The 6,166-nt window shown below is 36.8% G+C and overlaps 1 pseudogene; it reads right to left on the bottom strand.

Moving 5' to 3' along the window:
- Nucleotides 1–1,015: 1,015 nt before the first annotated feature.
- LOC102923701 (heat shock protein HSP 90-alpha-like) lies at nucleotides 1,016–5,797 on the bottom strand (annotated as a pseudogene).
- Nucleotides 5,798–6,166: the final 369 nt, after the last annotated feature.

Here is a 6,166-nt window from a genome sequence, read left to right as displayed (position 1 = left end):
ATGAGAAGGTTATATTTATTTACTTTGCATAAATAACTAAATCTTATGAGCATTTTTGATATTATAGGGTATACAGCATCTTAAGTATTGTTCATCGTTTTGATTTTATAATCCTCAGTATTGTAAAAATGTATTTTGGCCTATTTCAGAACTTGTTAGAAATTCTGTTCTAATTCTAAGGTAAAATTCATTTTATTATTTTTAAATGAAAATCCAACTCAGTAACTCCAACAGCATTTTTTTTCTTTTTATCTCATCGGTATTTACCTTTTAAAACAGAATGTGATTAGGCACTGTATTTCCTTTCATAAGCCTGCTGAGTTATAGGACCTAGGGAAGTTTGGGGCTTCGTTGTCAGTACTTTTGGGGAAAAAATCCATATGGGGAATTCCTCTGTCAAGTTGTTTCAGCTTGTGTTCTTACTTCTAACACTCATACACGTAGAATGAACTATATGGGTTAAAAATTTAAGCCATCCTTTTTTTTTTTTTTTAATGATATCTCAAAGAACACTTCAATGACAAATGATTTTGTCTACTAAGGAATCCAGTTCCACAACTAAACACTTTGGAGCACAAAGTTAACAATAGGATACATTATGCCTTACAACAAATATTTTGTTAGCCTGTTGAATTAAACCAATAGTTTCACAGTACCAGAAGTAGAAAGAAATTATATCTTCCCCTCAGTATCCATGCCACACAGTTTTTTTTTTTTTGTTTGTGTGTGTGTGGTTTTTTTTTTTTTTTTTTTTTTTTTTTTTTTTTTTTTTTTTTTGGTTTTTCGAGAAAGGGTTTCTCTGTGTAGCTTTGCGTCTTTCCTGGGACTCACTTGGTAGTCCAGGCTGACCTAGAACTTACAGAGATCCGCCTGGCTCTGCCTCCCAAGTGCTGGGATTAAAGGCATGCACCACCACTGCCTGGCCAAGATATTTTAAATGTTAGTAAAACAAATAATGATCCTGGAAAATAGATTATCAGAATGAATGAAGTAAATGTGATTCTTCTAGTGAAGTTTACTCAACTTCCTCCATTTGTGATATGTCATCTTCTTTTTCCAGGGGCTGCATTTCTTCAGTTACAGAAGCACTAGTATCATCCACAGTAGAATCATCCTCATCAAGATCTTGATCAAGCTTGATCATTGTATAGATCCTGTTAGCATGTGCTTGGGGATCTTCGAAATGGAAACCAGGAGACAGGAGTGCAGTTTCAGAGAGCATGAAGACCAGATCCTTCACTGACTTGTCAGTCTTTTCAGCCTCTGCTTTTTACCTTAAGGTTTCGGTAATGGAGTGATTAGAGTTTATCTCCAAGTGCTTCTTGGCTTTCATGTAATCCACTGTTGAGTTGTCTCTGAGAGCTTGAGCTTTCATGGATTTCTTAATGTTTGCTGTCTGCCCCTATGTGCTTGTGACAGTACAGCATGAAGTTGTCACAAATTGGTTTGACACAAACCTTGTATCCAACTCTTCATCCAATATATCTTTCATAATTTCACAGATATTTTCAAATTTTGTCTTTTTCTCTTCCTGCTTCTTTTTCTCCTCTTCATCTGAAATTTCCAGCCCTTCTTTGGTAACTGACACCAAAGTTTTGCCCTCAAATTCCTTCAGCTGTTGGAAACAATACTTATCAATGGGATCAATCACATAGAATACTTCTAAGCCATTCTTTCTTTGAGATGTTCCAAAAACACTGTTAGTGAGTTAATCCCTGGCTTCACCTGTGATAAAAGAGACACACCATCTCATTCCCACAAGCAGATGTGTAGTATTGCAGCAGCACTGAAAGTTTCTTCTGATTTTGAGAGTTACTTCCAAGGTTTATGTTTTTAAGAAATACTAACAAAACTTTTTTTTGTAGTTCTTTCTTTCTTTTGCCAGGTCAGTAAATAGTTCTAAGCATTTCTTGACCAAATTATTTCTGATAACTTTCAAATTTTTGCTTTGCCTTGCTTTGCTTTGCTCCAACTTTTCTTAGGAAATATTTAAAGAGAGATCCTTAGAATCTCCCACTCCTCTATCACTTTTGGGAACTTGTTACACATGGTGCATTATGTTTCAGAGCCTTGACAAAAGGGGAAGAGTTCAGTCCTGCCTCAATTTGATGTGCCATGCTTTGATCAAGCCTATGGAAGTACTGTCCCTTTCTAAATGGACATGAAGAGGAGTGGAAAGGGAGAATATTAGATGGGAAGTGGGAGGGGAAACTGAGGTTTGTATGTAACATAACATAAGTAAAAAATATTTTTAAATAAAGAAAAGAAATTTAGGAAATCGGATTAACTCTTCACAGTTATCTGTTATTAAAGAACATACAAGTTGATTTCTTTCTTTCTTTTTTAAACATATCAAAAGAAGCATGTCTTGGGACAAGAAGAGGAATCTGGAATTCCAATTGCCCTTCAACAACAACGAAAATACTTTCCTGCCACATGTTCTTCTCAATCTTATGCTGGTTAAATGCTTGTAGAACTCTCCATATTCTTCATTAGTAACATCATCACTGGGTTTTCTGGTCCAAATAGAGTTTGTTTTATTGAGTTCTTCTTGATCAAAATACTATTCCTTCTTCTTCTTCTTCTTCTTCTTCTTCTTCTTCTTCTTCTTCTTCTTCTTCTTCTTCTTCTTCTTCTTCTTCTTCTTCTTCTCCTCCTCCTCTTCCTCCTCCTCCTCCTCCTCCTCCTCCTCCTCCTCTTCCTCCTCTTCCTCCTCCTCTTCCTCCTCCTCCTCCTTCTTGTTACTATCCTTCTTTTCTTCTTTGTCATTAGGACCAACATCTTCTTGTCATCAGAATCCATTTTTTTCATTCTCTTCCTCTTTACCTCTTCTTTTTCTTCACCCTTATCATCACTGACTTCCTTATCACATTCCTTCTCCATGAGAGAGTAATAGGATAGCCAATAATGTGAGAATTTTTCTTCACAATCTCCAAGACTCTCTTTTCCCACAAATACTGGGTTTGATCTTCTTTCAGATGTAAGATAACCTTATTTCCAAGACCCATTGGTTCCCCCATGTCAGTCCCCACTGTGAATGATTCCTCTGCCCTGGATTCCCAGGCACACTGCTCATCATAATTAAACCTGATGATCACAGTAACTTTCTCAGCAATCAAATTTACAGAGTAAAACCTAACACCAAACTGGCCAATGATAGAGATGGATGCACCAGTCTGAAAACCTCCATGAAGACTTTGGCGCCAGACTTGGAAACAATGCCAAGATTATTGATCAAGTCAGCCTTCTGCATTTCAGTTTCAGTATCTACAACAGTAAGGGTTTGATCTTGTTTGATGGGAATAAGACTATGTGCAGGATCTATGAAATAGTTGTGTCTGATTTTTATTCAGAGGATATGATAAATCTTAAATGGGCTTCCTCAAAAAGACCTCTTTATTATAATGGAAAGTATTTGTGATCAAGGACATTAACTGGGTAATTTCTGTCTGTAAGGCAAAAGTCTCAAACTCTTCCTCCTCCATTGGCTGGTCTTGGTTTTGATTTCCTCAGGTGTCTTTTGTGAGTGACCATGCATGAAATCTGACTAGCCCCACATGACAGTGAAGCAATTGGCCCCAACATGACTTTTTAATCTAACATTTTCACATGAATGCAGTCAAAACATATACTGCTCTGATATTTAGATATTGCTAGAGAAATATTGATAATTGTCCAAGGAAGCAGAAATCTGTATGTATATATTGAAATGCTGCCATTTACAACATTAAAATCTATAAATCAAAGCTAAGGTGTTCATTGCTTTGTGGTGTGTGGAGTGATGGATGCACTGTGAAGAGTTCATACATTATATGTTCAGACCAAGACTACAGTGCAATTGAGAGATACAACTTCCAACATGCATGATTATTAGAAACAATAAAGCTACAATACTTGAGAATAAACAGTGGGCATAGAATAGGCTCTGAGGCTCTGAGGATCTCAGCACAGTCTTACATATGGAGTTGCAAAGGCTATTGTAGGCATCCAGTGTTAGCTTAAGAGGGCTGTGATCTTATTTAAAAAGTGGTAACATTCGAATAGAGGATCAGTACATTGGTCAGACTTCATCAGTGAAGCTTCATGTTGCAGCAGATGATAATTAATGGAGACCCACAGAGAGACAATAGGTAGACAGTGAGAAAATTTGCATCATTTAACTCTAAATGGGATTTCTTTATCCAAAATCACCCCAAGCCTCAAGGATCTATGAAAAAGAAGAGGCAAAAAGATTGCAAGAACCAGATGTAATAGATAACTCCAAGTATCCTACACATACAAGTTTAAGATGTATAGGAGCTCACAGAGATGGTGGCAGCATGCACACTTTCAAATCAAACAGAAATCTAGCACTGAGATAGGGAATTAGAAATCAAGTCCCAGCCTTAACAAGAAAATATTTGAAATTGGCACCTTTTGGCAGCAGAGAAATAAATTCTTTTCAATGGAGTGTATCAACCATACTTCAGGGCAGGCTACATTCCCAGGAATAATTATCCAACATAATGGACTCCATGCATTCTTGTGTTCTTTTTGTTACATTTTCACACTTTTTGCCTTATTGGATTTTTTATTTGTTCTGATTTTATCTTGATTTTACTTATTTTAACGACATAGAGAGAGAGAACATGAAGTTGGGTAAGGAGAGTGGTGGAGAAAATCTGATAGGAATTGGGGAAGGAGAAAGAATATGACCAAAATATATTCCATGAAAAAAGTAATAAAAACTACCTCCCTAAAAACAAACAAAGTCAGTAGCATTCAAGAGTCACTGCAAGGCTTACAAAACCAAAGATTATCCTTCTGGGAGAGGCAAAATGAAATGATGGGGAGTGAACAGGCATAGGCTAGAGATATTAAATGAAGAACTGACAAAAACCTGTTGAATCATCAGTCTGTGATGTGAAAGAAATAGTCAAAAATATAAGTATCTTGTGATTTTCCTTTTTCCATTTTTATGTATATAGTGCACACATGTATGAATACATTTTTGCATGTGTGTTTGGCACACAGGTGTGTACATGTACATGTGCCCATAGGCACAGGAGTTGCAAAGTTGATATTGAAAATTATCCTCAACTGCTCCCCACCTTATTCCCTGGATCAGGATCACTCAATGATCCTAGATCTCACCAATATAGCTAGAGCTCACCAATATAGCTAATCCTGTTAATCAGCTCGCCACAATGGTACCATCTCTACCTTCCAACGCTGAAATTGCACATGGACTTACATATCTTCCTGACATTTAAGAGCACTAATGGGTATCAAATACACACTTGTACAGTAAATGTGTTTTTACATTGAGCCATCTCCTTATCCCCTATTTTAGCTTCTTAATCCTTTGCTTCAGAGACTAGATAAGTGGTTTCACAAATAAGTGACTAGAGAAAAACCTGGAAAACCACTGAGTTCAGAATCTGAAGTCTAAGTTTGAGGTGTCTTTTAATTATGCAAATAAAAGTAGAGGAAAGTGAAGGAATAAACTACCTGTTTTGGTTTCCAATGATCATTTTGCTATCACACAAATTATTATACTGTGATTTCTAGAAATTTTCTCAAATTGAGAAGTCTCTTAGGAGCAAGAATCATTATGATTCAGAAGTAAATACAAGATCCTAAAACTTGTAAAATTCACAAGGCCCATCCTCAAGAAGATATAATCCATAGCAATAGCACAAATACTCTTCACCTTGCAAGGCTCCCTGAAAGTCCCACAGGGAGCTGCAGGATTTCTCACTCTGGCATGAAGTTGCCTTGGAGTCCCTTGTGCTCCTGTTGGTAGCCCCTTCACCATGATCCTGTCAGCAAGCCCGGAGAACTCCTTAGTCCTCTTAACTAGACCGGGTGTGTCTTTGGTGTGTCTAGATGCCTTATCTGGAGAGAAGAGATGTTTTGTTACATCTCTCCAGGAAAAATCATGAAACATGGACATAGATACAACTCCATACCCAAATGACATTTTCCTTAATTGTTGATGCTTCCTTGGTGACCTGATACAGTTACCTTTTTCTGATATTGGGAAAACTTCATCACAGCTGTATATATTTTCAGGATGTCAAAGTAGTACAGCATATTGCCAGTTTCCTGCCATATAAACATTTTCTGCTTGCAGTTCCCAAGATTTAGAATTCTTCAGCATGGAAATAGAATGTAAAAATTGTCA

This window comes from Peromyscus maniculatus, chromosome 11 (assembly GCF_049852395.1).
Source record: "Peromyscus maniculatus bairdii isolate BWxNUB_F1_BW_parent chromosome 11, HU_Pman_BW_mat_3.1, whole genome shotgun sequence".
NCBI lineage: Eukaryota > Metazoa > Chordata > Mammalia > Rodentia > Cricetidae > Peromyscus > Peromyscus maniculatus.
The sequence above is the reverse complement of the archived record's forward strand: the minus strand, read 5'-3'. Positions and strand labels throughout refer to the sequence as shown.